We start from the raw sequence: 15,499 nt of genomic DNA, 5'->3' as shown, positions 1-15,499 counted from the left end.
ACTGAATGTTTTTAATTGGCTTGTCAAAGATCAGATAACGGTAAGTAGCTGGATTCATCTCTTGGTTCTCTATTCTGTTCCAGACATCTACTTCTCTGCTTTTGTGCCAATACCATGCTGTTTTGATCACTATCAATTTGTAGTATAGTCTGAGGTCTGGTAGCGTAATTCCTCCTGCTTTGTTTTTATTTTTGAGTAATGCCTTGGCTATTCGAGGTTTTTTCTGATTCCATATAAAACAAAGTATTGTTTTTTCAAGATCTTTAAAGTATGACAGTGGAACTTTAATAGGGATTGCGTTGAAGTTATATATTGCTTTGGGTAGTATGGACATTTTAACAATGTTGATTCTTCCCAGCCATTAGCATGGCATGTTTTTCTATTTATTAACATTCTCAGCTATCTCTTTTCTTAGAGTTTCATAGTTCTTTTTATATAGATCTTTCACATCCTTTGTTAGATAAACTCCCAAATATTTCATCTTCTTTGGCATTACTGTGAATGGGATAGAGTCCTTAATTGTTTTTTCAGCTTGACTATTGTTGGTATATATAAAGGCTATTGATTTATGAATGTTGATTTTGTGACCTGAGATGTTGCTGTATTCCTTGATCACTTCTAAGAGTTTTGTAGTAGAGTCCCTGGTGTTTTCCAGATATACAATCATATCATCTGCGAAGAGCAAAAGTTTGATCTCTTCTGACCCTATGTGGATGCCCTTGATCGCCTTTTCTTCCCTAATTGCGGTGGCTAAAACTTCCATTACAATGTTAAAAAGCAATGGAGACAATGGGCAGCCTTGTCTGGTTCCTGACTGGAGTGGAAATGATTCCAATTTAACTCCGTTCAATATGATATTGGCTGTCGGTTTGCTGTAGATGGCCTCTATCAGTTAAAGAAATGTCCCTTCTATACCAATTTTCTATTTTGAATAAACCGGTTGAGTAGGTGCCATAGAAAACAAGAGTTCAGCAACAAAAGACTGGAGGTGAGGAAGTTAGCCATGAAGACGTCTGAAAAGGAACATTCTGACCAGAGTAAACAGCCAGTGAATCTTTTTTTTCTTCTTTTTTTTTGTAGAGACAGAGTCTCACTTTATGGCCCTTTGTAGAGTGCCATGGCCTCGCACAGCTCACAGCAACCTCCAACTCCTGGGCTTAAGAGATTCTCTTGCCTCAGCCTCCCGAGCAGCTGGGACTACAGGCGCCCACCACAATGGCCGGCTATTTTTTGGTTGCAGTTTGGCTGGGGCAGGGTTTGAACCCACCACCCTCAGTATATGGGACCGGCGCCTTACCGACTGAGCCACAGGCGCCGCCCAGCCAGTGAATCTTAATTTTGTTGTGGGAACAAGGAGGCTAGAATGACCAACACAGTAGTTAGTTTATTGGTTAAGCTATGCAATGGAACCTTAGTGGTTTATCAGAATAGAAATTTATTTTTGCTTACATAAAGTCCAGTGAGAAAAGAGGCAGTAACTCAGCTTCATTCAGAAGCCCAGGATGGTGGTGGTTCTGTTATCTTCAACATGTGAATTTCAAGGTTGCCCTGGACATGGATATCCAGCAAATAGAAAAAGAGATTATGAAGAATTATAAGGGGTTTTGAGAAGGCAGGATCAAGATGACTGTCCATTTTCACAGGAGTGAGGGGTTTCCTCTCTGTCAAAACCTGGACAGTTGTACGCATGCCAGCATGGTTGGTGATACCAGCAGGCCTAGAAGTGCCTTATCATAGGCTCTGTGCTATGGCCAGAAGTCGCTTACCTGACCTCACATGATACAAAGGGGCCCAGAAAGTGCACCCTGAGTACCCAGACAGAGGAAATGAAACAGATCGCACGGGACAGGCTGTTGGAAGGACTTTGTATTTTACTCAGAGAAGAAATTAGAAGGTTTGAAGGCTCCAGAGGTGTCCAACCTTTTTTCTTTTCTGCTTCACATTGAAAGAAGAGTTGTCTTGGGCACATTAAATATGCAAATACTAACAAGCTGATGAGCCAAAAAAAAAAAATCCACACTTAAATTTTGTGATATCTGGCAATACAGATAAGCAAAACAGTCCTCAAATAAGATGCATGTTGCCCACAGACTGGATACCCCTATGAGGAGCATATTGATATTTTAGTTACTGTATTTTTAAATTTGACAAAACACATTTTAAAATACTAGGTACTCTTGTGAGCATTTCAAATATATAAGTAATTTAATCCCCATAGCAACCTAACGAAATAAGTCCTTCCCCATGTGAGAGGAAGAAACTGAGGCACAGAGAGAGTTGGTAACTTGCCCAAGGTCATTGACAGTGGGTGATGAAGCTCACATTCAATCCAGGCAGCCTAGACTGCATGCTTTCCACCACTGCGATATTCACCAGAGATCACTTCCAGTGCTTTGCCAGACCTTTAGGGAAGAAAGTGATAAATGTGGTTTATATGTTATTGGCCTTTCACATCCTAGGGCAGCTTTTCTCTCTCCTGCAAGTTCACATGCTGTCCTATCGCTCGACCTGGGCCTACCCTCGGCATCAGTACCTGTCCTCCAGAGAAATGACGGCCCGAAGCAATAACCACAGTGTGCATCTTTGTGGTGGATGGAAGGAACAACAGTGAACGGAAAGGGAAGATACTTCAGCACAATCCCAAAGACCTCTGCCCACTACTGACTTCCAGACTTCCACTATTTCCTGCCTTCCTTTCCCTTCTCTTTCTTCCTTTCTTTTTTTGCACTCCTTCCTTCCTTCCTTCCTTCCTTCCTTCCTTCCTTCCTTCCTTCCTTCCTTCCTTCCTTCCTTCCTTCCTTCCTTCCTTCCTTCCTCTAAATTCCCTTGCCTAACAATATGGAACTTTTGCTTCATGTCTATAAAATTTTGCTTTATTACCATTTATTTCAATATAGTTTTGTAATTTAAGTTCATGCTTTTGTGAATGCAAATAAAAGGATCTAAATATTGGAAAACTCTGCCATGTGTTAACATACATTAATAATTTTGGAATACAAGTGATGGTGCCAGTTCTCAATACTATTACTTTGAAAGTCAAGTGAGCTTTGTAAATGGGTTTGGGCCAAATTTATACTAGATGGAGTAAGCATTCATTAGCGTTCACAACCGAGAAGTGCTACAGACATGAAAAAATAAGTCTGGCACATAGTTTACTTTCTAAATAATCTTTAAAAAATGAGATATCATGGGAAAAATCAAAAGTTAGAAAAAGAAATTAAAAAAACAAACCAAACTGGGCAAGGCAGTCAGAAAAACTCAGTGTGAACAACAAAGAAAAAAGTTTACTGATCTTGAGAGGTAAGAAATAGGTCTCCCTGAGAACTGGTTATGAAATAAGTAACAAGGTCAAATTATACTTTGCATCAGTTTCCAGGAGGCAAGTTGATGGTTTTCAACCAACCTTCGCAAGAAAGTTGAATCAGCAATTTTCATTGCTAGATTAACAAGATGTGTTTATACATAAAACATGTTTATTGCTTACATAATTTTTTTTTTGTAAAAACATGAGAATTCCCCTCTTGTATTCTTGAACACGGAGGGAGCCAAAAAACATATACCTATTTTTAAAAAAGAAAAACCTGTATGAACATTGTAATACTCAATATATATCCTAGCACTTGTTACCTTGTATACTGTACCTCATTTCTTTTGTAATTGCAGAAGTCAAACATGACTTGAGTATTACATTGTTCAATTATATATATATATGACATTCTACAGTTTTTTCTTAAAATGTGTGTCCATTTTTTTTGGCACCCTCTGTGTTAGTGAAAGTTTCTAGTATGAGTGTGGAATTGCTAACATTTCCTTCTGAGGACTGAACAGAATATTACTTACATTGATTCGTGGCATTAATGAGATATAATGTGTCCTTTCATTTCATTCACAAATTAAGAGGAGAATACATTTCCAAGCCAGATTAGTGGAGCAGAAGTTAAACTACACAAACTCTGAAAAAAAAAAAAAAGAGTTGTTTATATAAATATCAAAATTCTTATTCTTCAAAATAGGAGTATGTCAGTTGATATATCAAGGTTGAAAATAAATGATTAGAAGTTCCATTTATATTTATTTAAAGCTTACTAAAATTATTTTGTATATGGTACTATTTATGTAATGTAATAGTATGATAATAATTGTATGTGATTCACAGACAACCCAATTGCACGTATTTGGTATTTGGATTAAGTTCTTAACATTTTTTTTGATTGATAGAATATATGAGTATAATCCAGAAAGCAAGGAGGAATTTAATGTCACATGATATTCTTTTTATCTTCTGTACAATGGTCTCTTTAGCTACTTCGATGTGATAATAAAACCAGTAAATATTCCCCAAAGAGAGAAAATAGTAACAGCTAAGGTAGAAAAATTCTAGCTGGATACAAGGATACAGGGCAATTTTTGTGCATCTCTGTAGATGGCCTTGCTGCCTCAGCACACGCCCTTCGCCTCCCTCTGAGTTCAGCCGCAGCTGTGGGCACAGTTGAGTGGGACTCAGACTCACACTGACAGCTGCCACTACCAGCCTGGCCTCTGTTTCTCTTGATTTCTGCCCCTAAAAAACATTTCATTTAGAAAAAATATATAGGTGGAAACCGTTCAGTATTACTGTCTAAACACATTTGTTAAGAATGTATGCTGGCAATTATTAAGTATTTCTGGTTTAAAATTATGGATATGAATGGTTTTAATAATATAAATTGTACGCCCCAAATAATGTTTATGTGAGCGTGCAATATTCCATTCGCAAAACTAAACTTTTAGTGAAGAAACTAAACTGAGTGTTTTGTAATTAAAAGGTAGGAATAGCTGTAAATGGAAAGCGTGGCTAATTTAAGATGCCAATACTCAGAATGAATGGCCCTTCTAGAAAATTGTCCGAGTGCCAGATGCAACTGGCTGCTTGTACATGTGCACAGTGGAACTCTTCGACATTGCCCAGCTTCATACGGTAGCCAGAATAAACTCTAAAGAGTGTGCTAACCTAGGATAATACAGTAGGCTCTTTGAAAATGACTTAATTATATATAAAAATGAACATCCATAAAAATGCATACCATCTAACCAATACAAACTACAAAGGGTTTGCATTTTGAATCAATTCTCAGTCTGTTCTAGGGTCCCTAACAGCAGTAGGCAGGCCCCAGGTTGCACCATCTCTAGACTCTACTGACTACAGTAGAGTCTAGAGCCTCACTTGCAGAAGATACGATGTTGTGTCAGCTCTTACAGAGGCTCCTGGCTTCTTATTTGCTGTTTTCCATCTTCTGTGGTTATATTTTAATCTTTCTTATATCTTTGGCTCTTTGCATTTGTACACTGTTGAGTGGGAGACAGTACCCTCTATCTATTTTGGAAAAACAAGGCTCCTCTTTTTATCTTTAGTAAGCTGTGGTGAGCTAGCTGTCTGTATCTATGTGGGGCTCCATTTCCAAGTGCACCTCTAAATCCTGGATTGGGCTCACTGAACTTCTGTTTAGTGATACTTTTTTGGTTTCATGTAAGACTTAGGCCTCCCAGCCTTTGCTGCGGGGTGGCGGTGTGGGGATACACCGAGAGCAGCAGAGTTATAGAGTCCTCACCCTTCTGACAGCAGCTTCTTTGTACCTGTCAGTTAACTTGGATATTCCCACCACTTAGGTCTCAAAGCCAATTTCCAGTTTGTTCTAAACAAGGGCCTCAGTTCTTTGGTCCTGCTCTACCAATGTAAGGTTTTTATGGAGAGGGAATAAATATGTCTTGAATAATACAAATTTGTAAATAATTTCATTTTAATAGTTTTATCTCTCTTACCTTTGATATTTTCCCGTAAAAACATTTTTGCTTTAAAAATATAAATAATCTGATTTTAAATGAAATAATTTTATTATTTATTATTATTATTGTTCATCAAAAGTGAGTTTATTTTCACAAAGGCAAACTGGAGACTTCAGACAACAATTACTGTCAAATGTCCCTTTTCAGTTGGCAACAGTGATAAGGTCTTCATGATAATTGGTGGTGAGCTGCCTTTCAAGAGTTAGCCCATTTCAAATCGAATGTTTTTAGTATCTCTACTACATTCACAACATGCTAGGCCCTTTCTATTTGAATTTGTGCCTTTTTATTTTTTCTTTAACAGGAAGAATCTTTTGAGTACAAGGAGAAAGAGTCAAGGGTAAAAGTTTACTCCATATTTTTTAATATTCTGAGCTCTAAAAGATGGCCTATCCTGGTGTTTAGTGAATACTATTCAGGAAAAATATTTGCAAACCTCCTCATGAGGTTCTCAAGGGATACGTTACAGAAGTTCCAATAGCAAATGAAAACCTGGCGAGTCCCTTCTCTACCAGAGGAGGTTCTGCCCATGCTGTGGCTGGGCGTTCTCTGATAACCTGAGCTGGTTTTTTCCCCTTTCCAAGGCTGAGCCCAGATCTTGCCCTAATTGCCAAAAACTGAAGTAATGCAACCATTCAAATGTAAAATAGTTGTGTGTTTGTATTTGTACCTAAAGCCTCCCAAGTTTAAGAAGTGATGGGAGTTGAGGCAGTGCCTGCGCACCCTGCAGGGTGTGGCCATTGTTACCGGACATCTTGCCTAAGCAGAAACTGTTTATCCAAGTCTCTTTGTGTAGGGAAGGTGCTGTGGGTCTTGTGCAAGTAACTAACTAGAGCAGGGCAAGTGTGAAGAAGGGCTGTTGAAAGCTGTTGAATTTTTGCTTTTTTGCCTATCCAACATCTAAAAGCTGTGTTTCTGTATAATTCTTCAATATCAAGGTATTGGCTCATATGCTGTCATACTGAATATTCATGGTTTTATTAATTAGCGATTAATGTCAAAAGTGAGGAGCAGGCATTTGCAAAGAGGCCAATTAAAGACTACATCATTGTCACAATGCCTGAGAAACAGAAACCCAGCAGGCAGGAGAATCATGGCAAGCAATACCCTACTGAGCAATTGTTTTTACTCACATCTTCTACAGTATGAAAACTTGTCAAGCTGCCTTGAAAATACTTTTTTCCTGGGTTGATACTGGTGGAGATAATACAATCTTAGTCAAGTTCGTAAGGAAACATTTTTAGAAAGCAAAAGCATTTAACACATACATCCCTATTTCAGTTTTAAGCCATGCTGGGGAAGTTTCTTGAATAATTTTTAAGAAAAACACTAATTAGACAATTAAAATAACCTAAATAAATTAGATACTTATAAACACATCCTACCTTTCTATGATATTGCCTATTTTGTAAACGATGCCGCCAATGTGATCGGACATTTGCGGGTCACTCAGGTCTACAGTTATATTCTCAGTCTGCTATTTAATAGCTGTGTGATGTGGAAATGTTTTTATTTATTTGTTTTTAACTACTCTGAATTTGTCTTCCTGTTTATAAAATTGAGACATTAACATGTGTGCCACTGGATCCTGGTGCTGACTTGGTGTGAGGCTGGATGTTGGAAGGCACTTTTTCTCCTTGCACTTTTCTTTACCTTTTCTTCTTTCTTCCTCCATCCTTTCTAAGGGGTCAGTTCCCTTGACTTATTCCAGTTGGGTGTGGAGAAGGCAGGAAGCAGAAATAGCCTGCAACTCTGTATGGATTTATCTTTCTCAAAGTGAAAGGCCATAGAACTTACAGGTTTTACAGAGGATGGAGAAGAAAGAGAAGGGTGTGTGGGGAGGAAAGAATTTGGAAAACTTGGAAGGGAAAGGATTTCCCTGAGTTTACACAAACACCCTGTCACTGCTGGAGGGACAGAGAGAGGTCCATGGATTCCGAAGGCAGGAGGTGTCCATGCTAAATTCTGGCAGCATCTGGAGAAGAAACAAAACTCCCGAGAGGAATGGCTGCAAGGTGAGTGCAGGCTGGGGAGGCTCCAGAAAACCTCAAAATCACGGCTGGCCCATGTGTGGCCAGGATTGTCTGAGCACTGCCGGGCCTGAGAATCCCTGCAGGTATGGAGCCTGCACACTCCACTTGGACCTAGGAAAATTCCTTGTTTTTGTGTCTGATCTCAGGCAGTAGTGTAACTCTGTGCTGGTGAGGGAGAAAGCCAGAAAATGACATTAAGTTTCCTGCTAGCCAGAGGGATGGGTATTAAAGTAAAATGTAGTGAAAATTTATCTTTATTGAAAATAAAGATAAAGATACAAAATATTTCTTGCCTAGGTGACTATGCGGAATGAGATTGATACCCATGTCACATGCAAACCAGCGTTGTCAGGGGTAAGTAGAAGAAGTTCCATTAATATTAGCTATCATTATTTGTTAACTGGCATTAACAATTAAAAGGCTAATGTAAAAAACATTAAAAAATAAAGGATTCTGGGAGGGTTGGTATCTTAACTTTTAATATGAGATCCTATTCTACGAGAGACACGTTTAGATATGCTGAGCATATTTTCTTTGAACTCAAACTTGGAACTTATTTCCCATGATGATACTTAACTGATTGCCAGAATGATCCAGAAACAATATTATATCCTGGGGGAGTGAGAAGAGCATCAGTAGACAAACATGACTGTATAGTTTGGATTTAAAAGTCGAAACCTTATTTAACTGGGTAACAGTAGGGCCTTAACACATACATCCCAGGGCTTCCTGACTGTTTTTGTTTTGCTTTTGGTATTTACCTCTGTTGATTCTAGCAGTGGTAATCTTAGATAAGTAAATAATACAATTCTGGGTAAATGATGCTTTTGACTGGTTTGGTGAAAAAAGTATTCAATTGAGATTCAAAACCAAGGAACTTCAGCCTTGGTTATGAACTTAGAATTTGGAGATCTATTTTGGGTAGTGTGTATTAGGTTATTAAAATAACTTTGTTTTTTCACCCAGGCAAAGGAGGCAATAATAGTTTTTCCTATTTGAATTCTTCCAGTATTTCCCTTTGTCTAAGACCCTGGGCTGGGATCTTATATGCTAAACAAGGAAAATCTGGTTAAGGAAGTAGAAGTTGTCTTTGGTTTTCTTTAGAGCTTATGCCCTGTGACTAGTCCCAACCTCCAGGGCTAAAGGAACTCAGAATGTCTTTGGTTGTTCCAAATCCTTCTCATCAATATAGGCTCCACCATATCCCTACTATGACCATTGACCTGATTTGTCTAGGACAGTCTCAATTGGCGTGTGAAATTTTCCTACTTTTCCTTCTAATTTTAATGTCTCTTTTAGTCTCCAAGATGGCAATTAAGTAATCCAATGAATTAGTTCTCTGTTATTATTGCTACTAATAATACATACTCTTATTACAAATTTTAAACATCTTACCTGCAGGGTGGGGGATGAATTTTCCCTCTCTTAGAGTAGCATATGAATTGCAAATCAAGTCTTCTGTAGAAAATGCCTCTTCTCCATGGTTCTTAACTGAGGGTTATATCTAAGGAAAATAAAAAATGTGGGGCAGCATTTTTGGCTATCCCCATGAGGGAAGATGTGCTACCAGTCTTTATATTCCAGAGTCAAGGTTTCTAACAATGCCACATTGAGAAGTACTGGAACCTCTGATGCAAAAAGGACCTTCAAAAAGAACACCATAAACCATGCAGGATGGGATGCAATTGACTAATAGGCCAGAAGGTAAAATAAGGTACAGCCTTATGCAAAAGTCAAGGAGTTGGTCTCATAGTTTTTGAGGGATCATAAAGCTTCAGACCAAAGCTATAGAAGTGAAAGCAAACTTTTTACCTCCAAGCCAAAGACATGAGGAAAGGAATGGCTTTCTCTTGGTTTCCCTGCACCTAAGAAAATCTTAACTTTCTGAGGTCACCTTGGAAAGCAGAGCTGTGTGAAACAAACAGGGACACAGACAACTGTTTTTGGAAAATGTTTTCTCAATTTCACAATGCAAATTCATTAGACTGGAATGTATATTATAATACATAGAGTTTAGTGGTTAAGGTCACAGGTTTCTGGGTGAGGGACAAAAGCGTAGATTTCAGCTCCACTATTTAATGTGTGATCTTGTTCAATCTACTTACATTCTTTTTTTATTATTATTTACTTATTTATTTATTTATTTAATAAATCATAGCTGTGTGCATTAGTATGATCATGGAGCACCATACACTTGGTTCATAGACCGTTTGACACATTTTCATCACACTAGTTAACAGCTCTTGTGCCATTTTCTTAGTTATTTTGCTAAGACCTTTACATTCCACTTTTTTTTTTTTTTATTGTTGGGGATTCACTGAGGGTACAATAAGCCAGGTTACACTGATTGCAATTGTTAGGTAAAGTCCCTCTTGCAATCATGTCTTGCCCCCATACAGTGTAACACACACCAAGGCCCCACCCACTTCCCTCCTTCCCTCTTTCTGTTCCCCCCCATAACCATAATTGTCATTAATTGTCCTCATATCAAAATTGAGTACATAGGATTCATGCTTCTCCATTCTTGTGATGCTTTACCAAGAATAATGTATTCCACGTCCATCCAGGTTAATGCAAAAGATGTAAAGTCTCCATTTTTTTTAATAGCTGAATAGTATTCCATGGTATACATATACCACAGCTTGTTAATCCATTCCTGGGTTGGTGGGCATTTAGGCTGTTTCCACATTTTGGCGATTGTAAATTGAGCTGCAATAAACAGTCTAGTACAAGTGTCTTTATGATAAAAGGATTTCTTTCCTTCTGGGTAGATGCCCAGTAATGGGATTGCAGGATCAAATGGGAGGTCTAGCTTGAGTGCTTTCAGGTTTCTCCATACTTCCTTCCAGAAAGGTTGTACTAGTTTGCAGTCCCACCAGCAGTGTAAAAGTGTTCCCTTCTCTCCACATCCACGCCAGCATCTGCAGTTTTGAGATTTTGTGATGTGGGCCATTCTCACTGGGGTTAGATGATATCTCAGGGTTGTTTTGATTTGCATTTCTCTAATATATAGAGATGATGAACATTTTTTCATCTGTTTGTTAGCCATTCGTCTGTCGTCTTTAGAGAAAGTTCTATTCATGTCTCTTGCCCATTGATGTAAGGGATTGTTGGCTTTTTTCATGTGGATTAATTTGAGTTCTCTATAGATCCTAGTTATCAAGCTTTTGTCTGATTGAAAATATGCAAATATCCTTTCCCATTGTGTAGGTTGTCTCTTTGCTTTGGTTATTGTCTCCTTAGCTGTACAGAAGCTTTTCAGTTTAATGAAGTCCCATTTGCTTATTTTTGTTGTTGTTGCAATTGCCATGGCAGTCTTCTTCATGAAGTCTTCCCCCAGGCCAATATCTTCCAGTGTTTTTCCTATGCTTTCTTGGAGGATTTTTATTGTTTCATGCCTTAAATTTAAGTCCTTTATCCATCTTGAATCAATTTTTGTGAGTGGGGAAAGGTGTGGGTCCAGTTTCAGTCTTTTACATGTAGACATCCAGTTCTCCCAACACCATTTATTGAATAGGGAGTCTTTCCCCCAAGGTATGTCCATGTTTGGTTTATCAAAGATTAGGTGGTTGTAAAATGTTAGTTTCATTTCTTGGTTTTCAATTCGATTCCAAGTGTCTATGTCTCTGTTTTTGTGCCAGTACCATGCCGCCTTGAGCACTATGGCTTTGTAGTACAGACTAAAATCTGGTATGCTGATGCCCCCAGCTTTATTTTTGTTACAGAGAACTGCCTTAGCTATACGGGGTTTTTTCCGGTTCCATACAAAATGCAGAATCATTTTTTCCAAATCTTGAAAGTATGATGTTGGTATTTTGACAGGAATGGCATTGAATAGGTAGATTGCTTTGGGAAGTATAGACATTTTAACAATGTTGATTCTTCCCATCCATGAGCATGGTATGTTCTTCCATTTGTTAATATCCTCTGCTATTTCCTTTCTGAGGATTTCATAGTTTTCTTTATAGAGGTCCTTCACCTCCTTTGTTAGGTATACTCCTAGGTATTTCATTTTCTTTGAAACTGTGGTGAAGGTAGTTGTGTCCTTAATTAGCTTCTCATCTTGACTGTTATTGGTGTACACAAAGGCTACTGACTTGTGGACATTGATTTTATATCCTGAAACATTAATGTATTTTTTGATGACTTCTAGAAGTCTTGTGGTTGAGTCTTTGGGGTTCTGTAAGTATCAGATCATGTCGTCAGCAAAGAGGGAGAGTTTGACCTCCTCTGCTCCCATTTGGATTCCCTTTATTTCCTTGTCTTGCCTAATTGTATTGGCTAGAACTTCCAGCACTATGTTGAATAGTAAAGGTGACAGAGGACAACCTTGTCTGGTTCCAGTTCTAAGAGGAAAAGCTTTGAGTTTTACTCCATTCAGTAAAATGTAGGCTGTGGGTTTGTCATAGTTAGCTTCAATCAGTTTCAGAAATGTGCCACCTATGCCTATACTCTTCAGTGTTCTAATTAGAAAAGGATGCTGGATTTTATCAAATGCTTTTTCTGCATCTATTGAGAGGATCATGTGATCTTTATTTTTGCCTCTGTTAATATGGTGGATAACGTTTATAGACTTGCATATGTTGAACCAGCCTTGCATCCCTGGGATGACGCCTACTTGATCATGATGAATGACTTTTTTGAGGATAAGCTGTAATCTATTGGCTACAATTTTGTTGAGAATTTTTGCGTCTATATTCATGAGTGAGATTGGTTTGAAATTCTCCTTTTTGTTTGGGTCTTTTCCTGGTTTTGGTATCAGGGTGATGTTTGCTTCATAGAATGTATTGGGGAAGATTCCTTCTTCCTCAAATTTTTGGAATAATTTCTGCAGTACAGGAATAACCTCTTCCTTGAAGGTTTGATAGAATTCTGGAGTGAAGCCATCTGGACCAGGGCATTTTTTGGTTGGAAGATTTTTTATGGTTTCTTTGATCTCAGTGCTTGAAATTGGTCTGTTCAGGAGCTCTATTTCTTCCAGGATGAGTCTAGGGAGAGGGTGTGATTCAAATATTGATCCATTTCTTTCACATTGTCAAATTTCTGGGCATAGAGTTTCTGGTAGTAGTTAGAGATGATCTCTTGTATCTCTGTGGGATCAGTTGTTATTTCCCCTTTATCATTTCTGATTGAGGTTACTAGAGATTTAACTTTTCTATTCCTCGTTAGTCTGGCCAATGGTTTATCTATTTTATTTATTTTTTCAAAAAACCAACTCCTTCTTTCATTAATTTTCTGAATGATTCTTTTGTTTTCAATTTCATTGATCTCTGATTTGATTTTGGATATTTCTTTTCTTCTACTGAGTTTAGGCTTAGATTGTTCTTCTTTTTCCAATTCCATAACATCTCTTGTGAGATTGTTGATGTGCTCTCTTTCTGTTTTTCGAATGTAGGCATCTAAAGCGATGAATTTTCCTCTCAAAACTGCTTTTGCAGTATCCCACAGGTTTTGGTAGCTTGTGTCTTCATTGTTGTTATGCTCAAGGAAGTTAATGATTTCCTGTTTTATTTCTTCCTTCACCCATCTGTTATTCAAGAGAAGATTGTTTAGTTTCAGTGCCTTTGTGTGGGGTCGAGCATTTGTGTTAGAGTTGAGTTCCACCTTTAGTGCCTTATGGTCTGAGAAGATACAAGGTAAAATTTCAATTCTTTTGATTCTGTTGATATTTGTTTTGTGTCCCAGGATATGTTCAATTTTGGAGAATGTTCCATGGGGTGATGAGAAGAATGTATATTCTTTATCTTTGGGATGGAGTGTTCTATATGCGTCTATCAAGCACAGTTGTTCTAGGGTCTCATTTAAATCTCTTATATCCTTGTTTAATTTCTGTTTAGAGGATGAGTTCCGCTCTGTAAGAGGAGTGTTAAGGTCCCCTGTTATTATGGTATTATCAGCTATCATATTGCTTAGACTGACTAAGGTCTGTTTCAAGAATCTGGGAGCATTTAAATTGGGTGCATAGATATTTAGAATTGAAATGTCTTCTTGTTATATTTTTCCCTTGACCAATATAAAGTGACCATCTTTGTCTTTTTTGACTTTAGTTACCTTAAGTCCACATGTATCTGAAAATAAGATTGCAACTCCTCTTTTCTTCTGAATTCCATTTGCCTGAAAAATTGTCTTCCAACCCTTGACTCGGAGCTTTAATTTGTCTTTTGAAGCCAGGTGTGTTTCTTGCAGACAGCAAATGGATGGCTTGTGTTTTTTAATCCAGTCAACCAATCTATGTCTCTTCAGTGGGGAATTCAAGCCATTAACATTTATTGAGATAATTGATAAGTGTGGTAGTATTCTATTCATCTTATTTTGTGAGAGTCCATTGCTTAGTTTTATCTTTTGCATCAGTGTGGAGGTTAGATTCTGTCCTTTAATTTCTGAATTCTTAGTTTGCTGCTGATCCATTGTGGTGGTCAGTGTGCAGAACAGGTTGAAGTATTTCCTGTAGAGCTGGTCTTGTTGTGGCGAATTTCCTCAATGTTTGTATATCTGTAAATGATTTGATTTCTCCATCAATTTTGAAGCTTCGCTTAGCAGGGTACAGAATTCTGGGCTGGAAATTGTTCTGTTTAAGTAGATTAAAGGTATATGACCATTGTCTTCTTGCGTGGAAAGTTTCATTAGAGAAGTCTGCGGTCACTCTGATGGATTTGCCCCTGTAGGTCAACTGGCGCTTACTCCTGGCAGCTTGCAGAATCTTTTCTTTTGTCTTGACTTTGGACAGGTTTATCACAATGTGTCTTGGAGAAGCTTGGTTAGAGTTGAGGCGACCTGGGGTCCGATAGCCCTCTGAAAGCAGTGTGTCAGAATCTTTGGTGATATTTGGGAAATTGTCTTTTATAATATTCTCTAGTATGGCTTCCATTCCTCTGGGGCATTCTTCTTCCCCTTCTGGAATTCCTATAACTCGTATGTTGGAACGCTTCATAAAGTCCCATAATTCTGACAGTGAACGTTCTGCTTTCTCTCTCTTCTTTTCTGCCTCTTTTACTATCTGTGTTATCTCAAAAACTTTGTCTTCTATCTCTGAAATTCTTTCTTCTGCATGGTCTAACCTGTTGCTGATACTTTCCATTGCATCTTTAAGTTCCCTGATTGACTGTTTCATTTCCTTCAGCTCTGCTATATCCTTTTTATATTCTTCATATCGTTCATCTCTTATTTGATTCTGTTTTTGAATTTCCTTTTGGTTGTTTTCCACTTTATTAGTAGTTTCGTTCATTGTTTCCATCATTTCTTTCATTGTTTCCAACATGTGTATTCTAAATTCCCTTTCTGTCATTCCTAACATTTCTGTATAGGTGGAATCCTCTGCAGTAGCTACCTCATGGTCCCTTGGAGGGGTTTTTCTGGACTGGTTCTTCATGTCCCTGGAGTTTCCTGCTGATTCTTCCTCATGAGTGATTACCTTTATCTGTTTCCTTGCCCTAATTTTCCTTTCACTGCCGCTTGCTGTTTAAGTTCTCGTGCCTGTGGACTAAGGGTTACAGGACCAGAAGGGTGAAAAGGTTGAAGAGCAAAAAAGGGATGAAAGAAAGGAGGACCGAGTGATAAGAAAAAAAAAAAAAAAGAAAAATAAAGAAAGGAGAAGGGGTGGGTAAAAGGAATATTGACAAAAAGAAGAGAGGCACAGAAAGAGG

The 15,499-nt window shown here is 38.1% G+C and overlaps 1 long non-coding RNA gene across 1 annotated transcript in view; it reads right to left on the bottom strand.

Annotated features, from left to right (window-relative positions):
- Positions 1-2,091: 2,091 nt before the first annotated feature.
- The window catches only part of LOC128563837 (uncharacterized), a 49,286-nt gene continuing 35,878 nt past the window's right edge, over positions 2,092-15,499 (bottom strand). The window contains exons 2-4 of the long non-coding RNA XR_008373906.1: positions 9,252-9,360; positions 3,841-3,953; positions 2,092-2,402 (exon numbers count right to left, since the gene is read on the bottom strand). This is a non-coding gene — a long non-coding RNA (uncharacterized LOC128563837). The remainder of the gene's footprint in view (positions 2,403-3,840; positions 3,954-9,251; positions 9,361-15,499) is intronic.

This window comes from Nycticebus coucang, chromosome 13 (assembly GCF_027406575.1).
Source record: "Nycticebus coucang isolate mNycCou1 chromosome 13, mNycCou1.pri, whole genome shotgun sequence".
Lineage (NCBI taxonomy): Eukaryota > Metazoa > Chordata > Mammalia > Primates > Lorisidae > Nycticebus > Nycticebus coucang.
This window is presented reverse-complemented; position numbering and strand designations above follow the sequence as displayed.